Source organism: Panthera onca, chromosome B1 (genome assembly GCF_046562875.1).
Source record: "Panthera onca isolate mPanOnc1 chromosome B1, mPanOnc1 haplotype 2, whole genome shotgun sequence".
Classification (NCBI taxonomy): domain Eukaryota; kingdom Metazoa; phylum Chordata; class Mammalia; order Carnivora; family Felidae; genus Panthera; species Panthera onca.
This window is the reverse complement of record NC_138342.1, coordinates 146,282,225-146,296,273: the sequence shown is the minus strand read 5'-3', so window position 1 is coordinate 146,296,273 and position 14,049 is coordinate 146,282,225. Positions and strand designations below refer to the sequence as shown.

The following is a 14,049-nucleotide window of genomic DNA, read 5'->3' as shown; positions in this document are numbered from 1 at the left end:
CTATGACCAATCTCGTGTGCCTTTTATTCTCATTTATTAATGAATAGTAAATTACCCAGAGGTATTCAAAAATCAGTGAAAACATTAATTGTGATAGATATTAAAATGTCTCCTTTTTCAACATTTCCACAATGGTAACAATAAAAGAATATCTGAATAAAGCATTCACTTAGTTAACAACTATATATTGAACACTTTCTGTGTACCATAGATGGTTTAGAATTTGGGAAACAAAAATGAGTAAGAGATATCCCTGCCCTTAAGAAAGTTAACATCTAGTTAGAGAGTCTCAACCCTATCAAACCCAACACCTCTTTTTTAAATTTTTTTTAATGTTTATTTATTTTTGAGAGACAGGGAGAGAGCAGGAGAATGACAGAGAGAGAGAGAGAGAGAGAGAGAGAGCAAGCGAGAGAGAGAGAGAGAGAAAGAGAATCCCAAGCAGGCTCCACTCTATCAGTGCAAAGCCCAACATGGGGCTCGATCTCACAAACTGTGAGATCATGACCTGAGCCGAAGTCTGATGGTCAACCCACTAAGCCACCCAGGCACCCCATCCAACACCTCTTTTTTAAAACAAATATTTTATAATACCACCATTATGATATTGATATAAAATTCATAGGTAACTTACCTACGAATTAATATAATGCCCTAATTATAATATAAATTATAAAATGTAATTTATTTTACAATGACAAAATATAAACAAAAAGAAAGCAAACTGTAATTTTTTAAAGTCTTTTTTTTAATGTTTATTTCTTTTTGAGAGAGAGAGAAAGACAGAGTGAGAGCAAGGGAGGGGCAGAGAGAGAGGGAGAGACAGAATCTGAAGCAGGCTCCAGGCTCCAAGCCGACAGCACAAAGCTCAACGTGTGCCTTGAACTCATCAACTGCAAGATCATGACCTGAGACAAGTCAGACGCTTAACCGACTGAGCCACCCAGGTGTGCCGAAAGTTGTAATTTTTAAAATGTAGTTTGATACACAGCTGCTACAAAAATAATCAGATGCTATGCCTTACATAGTAGCACCCTCAATCATTGTGACAACCAAAAACTTCCAAAAAATTTCTAAAATGCTACCAGGAGCTGTCCTGCCTTCACTGAAAATTACTAGTTTAATCATTTAAGAGAACAAAATAATTTCTATGTATTTGAAAGATGGCATCTAATTCTAATACTTCAAAAATAAGGCATGGACCTTATGTATCTTTATTCTAAATAGAACAAGACTAGACAGGCACAACATTTTCGAGTAATACCATGTTATGAGCTGAATGTGTCCCCGAAAAATTCAAATGTTGAAGCCCTAACTCCTGTACCTTAGATTGTGACTGCATTTGGAGATAGTGCCTCTAAAAAGATAATTAAGTTAAAGTGAGGTCATAATGGTGGGCCATAATCCAATATAACTAGCGTCCTTATAAGAAAAGAAGATCATGGGAGGCCTGGGTGGCTCAGTTGGTTGTGTCTGACTTTGGCTCAGGTCATGATCTCATGGTTCATGAGTTTGAGCCCCTTACTCAGGCTCTCTGCTGTCAGGGTAGAGCCCCCTTTGGATCCTCCCCGCCCCCCGCCCCTCTTTCTCTCTCTCAAAAATAAGTAAACATTAATAATTTTTTTAATGTTTATTTATTTCTGAGAGAGAGACAGAGCATGAATGGGAGAGGGGGAGAGAGAGAGAGGAAGACACAGAATCTGAAGCAGGCTCCAGGGTCTGAGCTGTTAGCACAGAGCCCAACGTGGGGCTCGAACTCACAAACTGTGAGATCATGACCTGAGCTGAAGTCAGACGCTTAACTGACTGAACCACCCAGGCACCCAAAAAATAAGTAACCATTAAAAAAAAGAAGAAGAGAAGATCATGACACAGAAAACACAGGCAGGACAACCATATGAGGAAATAGTGAAAAGGCAGCCAAATGCAAGCCAACAAGAGAGGCCTCAGGAGAAACTAACACTGTGGGCACCTGATCTTGGACTTGCAGCCTCCAAAACAGTGAGAAAATAAATTTCTGTTGTTTAAGTCACTCAGTCTGTGGTATTTTATTATGGCAGACAGAAACTAAAACACACCCCCAGATGGGAGTTGAGAGGTATCAACAGACCTAGATCTCCTGCCCAGAACTGGTAAAAGTCAGAAGGAAAAAGAAAAGGATTGAGAGGGAGCACTTGCACAGAAGTAGAAGAGTAGGAGGGCTGAATAGCTTTTGTGTTTAAGGAATTGCGTGGCCTGCTCATTTCATTTAACATTGTGTTCAACATTTGGAAAGAAAGGCATAATCCTCATGGAGAAGTCTATTAACAATAATTTCTGTGTCAAAACAGTAAAAGAGAGCAATTGTGAGAAAAATCCAATTCTCAATTGCATTTTCAAAATGTAGTGTATGTAAAAATACACAAGGGAAATTATGCAAGTAAATGTCTAATATTTGCATGGTTAGCAAAACTTTGCTCCAACGAAATGGGGACACAAAGAGGTACACTTATTGTATAAATTAATAAGGATCCATCTGTAGAAACTTGTTTCTCATTTCTGCATTCTGTTCCACCACATGTTCATTTTACGCATCAGTCTGATGTTATTCAGACCCATTAGACTACCATTGCATTCTGTGTATTTTCACCATCACTGCTGACTCACAATAGATCTGAGTTTCACAATGCAAAGGGTGTTTCTTTCTTACAACCAACTTTCCTATAAATCCTCACTCCTTCTTTCAATATTATCGACATGGCAGCAGTATCTTCTCTAGTGTGGAAAAAGTCCACATCAGCCACATTCTGATGGCAGGTGTGGAGAAGTAAGGGAAAATAGATAAGGCTAATCCCTTCTTACAGCAGAAATAGCATATGAGCAAGAGGAATATAAATGCTACCTGAACTGAAAGGAGAAAATGTTTGCTTGGTTGCACTCTTTTTTTTCCTTTGCTGCACTTTTTTTTTTTTCAGAAGCAATTAAATGTTTATTAAGCCTTTATATGTTCTGGACTCTGCTAAATACTGCAGAAATAACTATGAAGTGTAAAAAGACTCTTGCTTCCAAGAAATGATCGTCTATCTGGAAAGAGAATACTAGAATGTATGAAGCAATTGTTTAGAGAGCAATTACATGTTAAACTCTAAGACACTGATCACAGATCTTGCCTGACTAGGACAGCAAAGACAAGATCAATCCTCAAGCACCAACAGCCAGTTCATTCATTCAACAAGGAACACATGACAGACGCGTAGCCAGGCTCATGTTCATACCAGCTTTATGTTTACCTAGCACTGAGATGAAACCTGCTAAGTAAATTATATCATCAGCAAGCACAGAGGTATCAATCATTGCTCCAATGATTATCTTGGCTTTGCTAACAATATTTGTGTCAGCATTTCCAATGACACTATTAATTGAGTAATATTAAAGATGGAGGGCAAGGGGCGCCTGGGGGGCTCTGTCAGTGAAGCAACTAACTTCGGCTCAGGCACGGTTCGTGAGTTTGAGCCCCATGTCCGGCTCTGTGCTGACAGCTCAGAACCCGGAAGCTGCTTGGGATTCTGTGTCTCCCTCTCTCTCTGCCCCTCCTCTGCTCATGCTCTGTCTCTCTCTCCTTCAAAAATAAATAAACATTAAAAAAAAATTTTAAAGATGGAGAGCAAGGATGGTAAATTTGAGGCAGCATCCACAAGAATGAGCTCGAAACCCTGAGTAGAGGCAGTAAGTAAATACCTTCTCAGCGTGTTTTCCAGTTCCCATAGGCAGAACTAATAATATGTTTAAATCCCAGATATTGTGGAAACAATCATGTGGTTTAGGTAGCAGGTAAAGATAAAATATCAAGAGATCACATTTGATAGAAAAAAAATGCTATTTTCATATGACACTTCACCTGAACCATTAAAAAGAAGACAATTTTCTAATCAATTTTTCCTTGTAATTAAAAAAAAAAAAACATAAGATAGCAAGAAAAGATGTAAAAGTCTTCCAGACACTCTTCCTGAGAATCAGTGTATTTGGTGAGATCTCTTTTATTTGTGTAACTGGAGTTTCCCAAGACTTTGCCAGCTTTTGCATACAGGACTTTCACCACCTGAAAGTGCCCCTTATTGGATCTCTGAGAGCATTAGGGCTTGACTTCTGTGTGCACAAACAGGCCTCTCCAGTTCTTCCCTTTCAACTGCCCTCACCAGCACTGGTTGCCTTACCAAAAAGGACATTGGTGCTGGTCCCTCCATGAAAGCTGTACTGTCTCCTGATGTTCCCAAAGGAAACCCTGAAGGTTCTAAAGCCCAGGGTTGTCACTGAATCAAAAATCATGTTTGGGTGCTCGCTTCAGCAGCACATATACTAAAACTGGAATGATACAGAGAAGATTAGCATGGCCCCTGTGCAAGGATCACATGCAAATTCGTGAAGCATTCCATTAAAAAAAAAAAAAAAAAAAAAAAAGAAGCATGTTTGGCATGTTCCTCAAAGTGTCAGGCAAAGAGTTCTTTTTCCCTCTCTGGGGTACATTTTTTTTTATTGAAAATAAACACAGTGCTGCCAGAGTCCCTGGGTCTCCCAGAATCCCTCCTGCAGTCCCTCTCCCTACCTGGCTCAGAAAGGAGTCCACTGCAGAGGACTAAAGAAACATAAAAATATTATTAGCTGGCACTTACAAAGGACATAATGTATCACGCACCACTTGAAGTCTTTTATGCAGCTTAACTCGAAACACCCCTGAAAGAGACTTACTACTACCACCCACATTTTGCAAATGGAGTATAGGAGATTAAGCACTAAATGCTAAAACTGGGACCTGACCCCGTGCCTTCTGTCTATAGAATCTGTGCTCTGAAATGTTACTGCTTAACAAATATCAGGCTGTCTTTGGCATTCCTATCTTTCCCTCACCACAGATACCACTCTCCCCCAAGCCAAATCCCTAGTGAGAATTAATGCCGTAGGCGCTGGCTCAAGCTGAGACAGACCTATGCCACACTACTATCTTCCAAAGTTTATTTTTCCCATCACAATTAAAAAACAGTTCTCTCAAGCCCCAAATGTCATGCATTTGGCCATTAACACTCTTCAATAGCCTGAGCTGGATTTATATCTTCCCTAGCTGTTCTTTTGGCAATGGTAAATTACCATAGAAGGACAGAAAATCTGGAATAGGGGCCACAACCCAGAAATTACAAACTCTGCCAAGGCTCTAAAATAGGAAATAATAGGAGCCAGTGGGGACTGGAGAGGCAATAATAAGGAACCAAAAAAAAAAAAAGGAAGTCAAAGAGATGAAAAAAAACATATCAACTTAGTTACTACCTTTGGCCACTTATTCAGATGCTATAATCAAACCTTGTTCCTGTAATTATAACTCAAATCCCTTGGCATGGAAAGAAAACAAGTTTACCTAGTTCCTATCTTTGCCAGTTCCCAAAAATGCATCTTTTCCTCCCCAAGCCCATCCCAATAAACACTTAACTGAGAGTTGACAATTTCACATGTGATAATTTGTGAGTGCTGGTCTCAAATGGATCTCAGGTGCAGCTAATATAAATGATAAAATCTCAAGGGCTTGCCAGCTGGAGGTGTAACCTATAAATAAACTGGTTTTAATAGCAATTCATTCTGTGACAGACACTGTGTGATGACTTCTCTGAAAGCTTTCCACAGAATAAAAGAACTTGTATTTGCACAGAATACCATAGCAACTGACAATTACATCTCAATAGAAACTTTTTTTTCTTTAAGCAGTCTAATCAAGATTTGGGAGAATCAGAACTTTCCTGATAAATTGGTCTGGTAAATTAGAGTGCTTGCTCCTGCTTTGTGCCATAGGGCCCAAGAAGCAAAAGCTGGGCAGTGACTCAAGGTGGCAACTGTAGGAGGAGATGAGCGAGATCTATCCCTCAGTGTGGGGTGAAGAGAGAGAAGTAAAAGATACGCATATATGTAACCATCCACATCCTCTACATCAATCAAGGCCATTGGATGGAATTGAGTTGATGGCCGTGCAACAGCATTTCTTTCCCTTTCTGCAACGAGTAGGTCACCCTTTCATGACCTCTACTTCCCTCTAACAGCTTTTGTACCTTTCTCTGCAAGTTCTTCTACCTCTAGTTGCTGTTCTACAAACCAAGGTTGACACTAAGTCCACTTCTCAAAACCATTACGTTAGCAGTGGGACCCCTGGAGTAAAATCAGAAAACAACTTTGTTTTCCTACATGACCATTCAAATTCACTCTTGGGGCAAGCTCTTCCCCTTGCATTTGGATAAAAACTCTTTTAATCACTCTCAAATTAAAAAAGTCGTCCAGCAATGTCAAGTCATTAAAAATTATTCTTTATTCAGTAATGAATATGTACAGGATGGTGCAATAAGTTAAAATTTCAATCTTAATTAAAAGGTTACAGTCTTGCATCTTGGATAAGGCATGCTGGGCTTGTTGCTGCTCTCTCCTTTCTGGACACCCACTACCACACCTAAGCATTCACTCATTAGATATCTTTGGGTCCCCAGGAGCTGAATTCTCCAAAAATCCTTTTTACTGCTCCAACACTTTTATTCTTCCACGTGAGTGATGGATTAAGAGCAGCCAAACTGGTTTTTGACTACCTAAATCATGATCCATTCAACCAATTCATTAAAATATCCATTTGGGGGGCGCCTGGGTGGCGCAGTCGGTTAAGCGTCCGACTTCAGCCAGGTCACGATCTCGCGGTCCGTGAGTTCGAGCCCCGCGTCGGGCTCTGGGCTGACAGCTCGGAGCCTGGAGCCTGTTTCCGATTCTGTGTCTCCCTCTCTCTCTGCCCCTCCCCCGTTCATGCTCTGTCTCTCTCTGTCCCAAAAATAAATAAAAAACGTTGAAAAAAAAAAAATTTTAAAAAATAAAATATCCATTTGGCAGGGGCCAAGATGGTGGAACAACATGGAAGATTTTTTTGCATCTCTCATCCCTGAAATGTAGCCAGATCAACACTAAACCATTTTGGGGGTTGAGGGAGAGGGGAAAGTGGGTGGTGGGCATTGAGGAGGGCACTTGTTGAGATGAACACTGGCTATTGTACGGAAAGGTAACAAATACTTGGAGACTGAAGACCATCCTACTAAAGAATGAATGGGCTAACCAAGAAATTAAAGAGGAAATTAAAAAGTACATGGAAGCCAATGAAAATGATAACACCACAGCCCAAAGCCTCTGGGATGCAGCAAAGGCAGTCATGAGAGGAAAGTATATAGCAATCCAGGCCTTCCTAAAGGAAGATAGGTCTCAGATACCTCAACCTTACTTTACACTTAAAGATCTAGAAAAAGAACAGCAAACAAAACCCAAAACCAGCAGAAGACAGGAAATAATTAAAGATTAGAGCAGAAATCAATGCTATCAAAACCCAAAAAACAGTAGAACAGATCAATGAAACCAGAAGCTGGTTCTTTGAAAGAATTAACAAAATTGATAAACCCCTAGCCAGTTTGTTCAAAAAGGAAAAGGAAAGGACCCAAATAAATAAAATTCAGAGTGAAAGAGGGGAGATTACAACCAACACTACAGAAATACAAACAATAATAAGAGAATATTATGAGCAATTATACACCAATAAAATGGGCAATCTGGATGAAATGGACAAATTCCTAGAAACATATAAACTACCAAAACTGAACAGGAAGAAATAGAAAATTTGAACAGAATAGAAAAATTGAACAGGCCCATAACTAGTAAAGAAATCGAATTAGTAATCAAAAATCTCCCAAAAAACAAGAGTCCAGGGCCAGATGGCTTTCCAGGGGAATTCTACCAAACATTTAAGGAAGAGTTAACACCTATTCTCTAGAATATGTTCCAAAAAATAGAAATGGAAGGAAAACTTCCAAACTCTTTCTATGAAGCCAGCATTACCTTGATTCCAAAATCAGACAAAGACCCCATTAAAAAGGAGAACTACAGACCAATTTCCCTAATGAACATAGATGCAAAAATCCTCAACAAGATACTAGCCAGATCCAACCAGATCCAACAACACATTAAAAGAATTATTCGCCACGACCAAGTGGAATTTACACCTGAGATGCAGAGCTCATTCAATATCTGCAAAATAATCAATATAGTACATCACATCAATAAAAGAAAGGACAAGAACCACATGATCCTCTCAATAGATGCAGAGAAATCATTTGACAAACTACAGCATCCTTTCTTGATAAAAACCCTCAAGAAAGTAGGGGTAGAAGGATCATACCTCAAGATCATAAAAGCCATATATGAAAGACCCACTGCTAATATCATCCTCAATGGGGAAAAACTGAGAGCTTACCCCCTAAGATCAGGAACATGACAGGGATGTCCATTCTCACCACTGTTATTCAACATAGTATTAGAAATCTTAGACTCAGCAATCAGACAATACAAAGGAATAAAAGGCATCCAAATCAGCCAGGAGAAAGTCAATCTTTCACTCTTTGCAGTGACATGATACTCTATGTAGAAAACCCAAAAGATTCCACCAAAAAAACTACTATATCTGATCCAGGAATCCAGCAAAGTCACAGGATATAAAATCAATGCACAGAAATCAGTTGCATTCCTATACACCAATAATGAAGCAACAGAAAGAGAAATCAAGAAATTGATTCCATTTACAATTGCACCAAAAACCATGACATACCTAGGAATAAACATAACCAAAGAGGTGAAAAATCTTTACACTGAAAACTATAGAAAGGCTATGAAAGAAGTTGAAGAATACACAAAAGAAATAGAAAAATATTCCATGCTCCTGGATTGGAAGGACAAACATTGTTAAAATGTTGATACCACCCAAAGCAATTAACATATTCAATGCAATATGAATATGCAATATCAAAATAACACCAGCATTCTTCGCAGAGCTAGAACAAACAATCCTAAAATTTGTATGGAACCAGAAAAGACCCCAAATAGCCAAAGCAATCTTGAGAGAAAAAAAACAAAAACAAAGCCAGAGGCATCACACTCCTGGACTTCCAGATGTATTACAAAGCTGTAATCATCAAGACAGTATGGTACTGGCATAAATACAGACACTCAGATCAATGGAACAGAATAGAGAACCAAGAAATGGACCCACAAACATATGGCTAACTAATCTTTGACAAAGCAGGAAAGAATATCCAATGGAATAAAGACAGTCTCTTCAGAAAATGGTGCTGGGAAAACTGGACAGTGACATTCAGAAAAATGAACCTGGGCCACTTTCTTACACCATACACAAAAATAAACTCAAAAATGGATGAAAGACCTAAATGTAAGACAGGAAGTCATCAAAATCCTAGAGGAGAGAGCAGGAAAAAACCTCTTTGACCTCGGCTGCAGCAACTTCTTACTCAACACGTCTCCAGAGGCAAGGGAAACAAAAACAAAAATAAACTATTGGGACTTCATCAAAATAAAAAGCTTCTGAACAGTGGAGGAAACAATGAACAAAACTAAAAGGCAACCAATGGAATGGGAGAAGATATTTGCAAATGACATATCAGATAAAGGGTTAGTATCCAAAATCTATAAAGAACTTATCAAACTCAACATCCAAAAGACAAATAATCCAGTGAAGAATGGGCAAAAGATATCAATAGACACTTCTCCAAAGAAGACATCCAGATGGCCAACTGACACATGAAAAAAAGCTCTGTATCACTCATCCTCAGGGAAATACAAATCAAAACCACAATATCACCTCACACCTGTCAGAATGGCTAACATTAACAACTCAGGCAACAACAGATGTTGGTGAGGATGAGGAGAAAGAGGATCTCTTTTGCATTGTTGGTGGGAATGCAAACTGGTGCAGACACTCTGGAAAACAGTATGGAGGTTCCTCAAAAAATTAAAAATAGAAGTACCCTATAACCTAGCAATTGCACTACTAGGTATTTATCCAAGGGATTCAGGTGTGCTGTTTTGAAGGGGCACAAGTACCCCAATGTTTATAGCAGCACTGTTGACAATAGCCAAAATATGGAAAGAGCCCAAATGTCCATTGATGGATGAATGGATAAAGAAGATGTGGTATATATATATATACATACATACAACAGAGTATTACTCTGCAATCAAAAAGAATGAAATCTTGCCAATTGCAACTACGTGGCTAGAACTTGAGGGTATTATCCTAAGTGCAATTAGTCAGTCAGAGAAAGACAAATATCATATGACTTCACTCATATGAGGAATTTAAGATACTAAACAGATGAACATAAGGGAAGGAAAGCAAAAATAATATAAAAACAGGGAGGGGGACAAAACATAAATGACTCTTAAATATAGAGAACAAACAGAGAGTTGCTGGAGAGGTTGTGGGAGGGGGGATGGTCTAAATGGGCAAGGGGCATTAAGGAATCTACTCCTGAAATCAGTGTTGCACCATATGCTAACTAACTTGGATGTAAATTAAACAATAAATAAATTTTTAAAATAAATAAAAATAAAATAAAATATCCATTTGGTCTTTTGATTTAATTACAATTTATGGTATGTCTTCTATTTACAGAGCACTGTGCTAAGGATACTGCAAAAGACGGCTCTCTGCCATTCAGAAATTTTCCATCTAGTTCAGATGAGAAAACATGCACACAAATAAGTAGACCACAACACCGTGTATACTACGGCCCTATGGTCATGAGAATAGTAAATGCTGCAGGAAATTAGTAAAGGAAACTATCTTTTCCAACATGGATTGGAGAAGACTTCATGAGGACATAGAATGTAAATTTGAAACTTGAAGGCCATATAATAATAATAGCTCAATATGGTGTTTTATGCACATATTTCTATTAAACCCTACAACAACCTTACAAAATAGGTACTATTATTATCTGTAGTTACATATGAGAAACCTAAAAGCTAGTGATATCAAGTAATTTCATTCAAGTTCCCATAGCTGAGAAGAGAAGATCAGGGACTCAAACATTGTCTACTTTAGAACCTTGGAGAGTACTTTCCAAAATGGGAGGTGGAGGTGGAGAACAATACAAATAAGAAAACAAAGTGAGGAAAGGTAAAGGGTGGTCAAAGAATGGGCTAACAGGACATCCCATTTTGACAGGAGGGAATAAGCTCAGCATGAGGTATTGGAAGATGACAGAAATGTTTGGTGGAACAGTGGACTCAATTATCTCCAAATGTGAGTAGCTTTTAGGAAGAACCTCTAACAGAAGAGCACGTCTGGCAGCTATTTGTCCCATTTGTGTCTACCATCTCCCCTAGTGCTGACCACAACAAGTTTGTCTTGAATTCAAGCCTGTGTTTATTTCACCTCTTTCTTTCTTATGCCCCTAGGAATTGATCTGACAACTCCTATATGAGGAGAGTTTCTATTTACACAGTCCTGCATTCAGGTGTCTGGACAGCTCATCCTCAGGACATGACTCTCCTTTTCCACAACCCAAATAAATAAAAATGCCAATCAAAAGTCTTCGGTAGGGCAGGCTGCTTTTTTAATCTTGTAGTGTGTTTAGAGGGTAAGAGTGTGAGCAGGGAGACATGTGAGAGAGGGGAAATACTAGAGAATAACAGTGAGGTGACCTAGAGGAAAGATCTATCACAACTAAGAAAAACTCATTTATCTGCTCAGAGAAAAACAGTCAATTATGATTTTCAGTGAGGTCTTAGGAAGTGTGATATAAGCTGCCATTTAACCAATAAAAAAGTCTTTTTATTTTTTTTTAGGTGTATATTATCTATCGTTATGTTTGACTTATAGAGAGTGATATACTTGTGAAATGAGGGGGTCTAGTGAGTTTTCTTCAAAACACAACAATTAATTGTGCTGCTCCTTCAACTCTTTCCTACATGGCCATTTTTGCCCTAGACCTAATGTACTTTTAATCCTCATAGTCATATCACTGAGATTTTGCATTTACTAGACTACCTAGCTACTATCTTTTTTTCTTTTTCCAAATTAAAAAGAAACAAATGAGATGCACCTAGGTGGCTCAGTTGGTTAAGCGTCCGACTTTGGCTCAGGTTATGATCTTGGGGTTCATGAGTTGAAGCTCTGCATTGGGCTCTGTACTGATAGCTCAGAGCCTGGAGCGTGTTTCGGATTCTGTGTCTCCCTCTCTGCCCATCCCCCATTTGCTCTCGCTCTCTCTCTCTCTCTCTCTCTCTCTCAAAAATAAATAAACATTAAAAAATAGGGGGGGTGCAGCGCCTAGGTGGCTCAGTTGGTTAAATGTGAAACTTCGGTTCAGGTCATGATCTTGCGGTTCATGAGTTCAAGCTCGCCATTGGGCTCTGTACAGACAGCTCAGAGCCTGGAGCCTATTTTGGATTCTGTGTCTCCCTCTCTCTTTGCTCCTCTCCCACTCCTGTTCTGTCTGTCTGTCTGTCTGTCTCTCTCTCTCTCAAAAATAAATAAACATTAAATTTTTTTTTTAATTTTAAGGAAAGAAATGAAATGGTAAGTGCAGCCATTAACAGCTGCAGAATGAGTTAGAACTTCAAAACTCGGAGTGTCTAGATTGTTACTGGGTCTGGCCCTATACTGTAACTCCTATAGGGGTTGGTAGGTCTTTTCCTGTGACTGAAGTACAGGAGGAAATTCCAAAAGCATCGGCATAGAATAATTTATATTTCCCATGGGGTTCTCCCCATTTCTCTAGGTATGGTCTCAGATTTGGGGTTCTCTTTTCAGGCATTTTTTTTCTGATATAGTAATGTTTGAAACCTTGCTTTCAGTCACTAAAGAAGAGCAGCAAATATACATGAAATGCCTCCTTAGGAGATTCAGAGGTACTAGTAAGTTCTGCAGTAAGGAATTGCCTTCAGTTTTATTTCACCTGGAAGTCCCCATACTTTTCTTCTTGTAATAGCTATTATCGTCCTGTAGACACATGTTAGGAAGCACTGTTATAGATGAAAATAAAGACATGCAACATCTGGCCTGTCAGACTGGATTATAATAAAAGTCTTTTGGGTTGACAGAAAGAAAAATGCGTAACTGCAAGTGTATTTTTCATGCATCAAACATCTATAAATTACATATCCTAAATATGAACTATTATGATGGAATTTTAAATGCCCAAGATAAAAATAAAATAAATAAGTCAGAGTTTATCATTTCAAGTCTCATTTTTATGCTATTTCCAACAGAAGTATACTCTCATTTTCTAGAAATTTCCTTGAAATTTTTAATGAACATTCTAAATGTACCTGGGCTACATAGCCTGGCTTCTTATTCCACCTTTATAAATAGGTCTGACCCACTGAAAACTACAGAGATACAATTATGTGCCAGAAAAATACAACTGTAGATTTTTTTTTTTCCCAGAAACTGCAATAGAGCCCTCCTGTGGCTAATTTAATCCAACAAAATTTCCCTGATCTAAGCAGAAAAGCATATAAAGAAGCAGTTTTACTGCAGCTATAGCCATGGCAATGTGCTTTGAGTCTAAGAGCCCTGGGAATAAACAGCTCTATGACAAATATATATTCCCTTAGAAAGAGAAAATAAAGCCTAAGGATAGAAGGAAAAGAATTCACCTCTTTATTTGGCAGACAGTGTCTGAAGTCATTTTTATCAATTTCATGGCTGTAGTTTACCAGAAGGAAAGGCCTGGAATTTAGGAGCTATTGCAGCAGTGAGAAAATATGTGTACCTTAAAAAAGGAAAACCACCTATTTCCATGACTCAAATTTCCCAAATGTTAAATGAGAAAAGAAGTTTCCATTTATCCAGAAACAATTTATCTGGCAGATACTGTAGACTGAGTATCAGTGTCCTCCTAAAATTCATATGTTGCAAATCTAAATGCCCAGTGTGATGGTATTAGAGGTGGGAGGGGGGTATTTGGATGGTGATTAGGAATTAGTGCCCTTATAAAAGAAGCATAAGAAAGCTCCCTTGCCTCTTCTCCCATGTGAGATTATAATGAGAGATGGCTATCAATGAGGAAGTATATTCTCACCAGGCATCAAATCTATCAGCACCCTGATCTTGGACTTCCCAGCCTCCAGAACTAAAAGAAATTAATTTACACTGTTTATAAGTCATCAACTTGTGATATTTTATTATAGCAGCCCAAACAGAGTAAGACA

General features: G+C 38.6%; 1 non-coding gene across 1 annotated transcript; it reads left to right on the top strand.

Annotated features, from left to right (window-relative positions):
- Positions 1–4,311: 4,311 nt before the first annotated feature.
- Positions 4,312–4,418, top strand: LOC132675133 (U6 spliceosomal RNA). Its single transcript, XR_009608697.1, has one exon. It is a non-coding gene; the product is annotated as a U6 spliceosomal RNA (small nuclear RNA).
- The last annotated feature ends 9,631 nt before the right edge of the window (positions 4,419–14,049 follow it).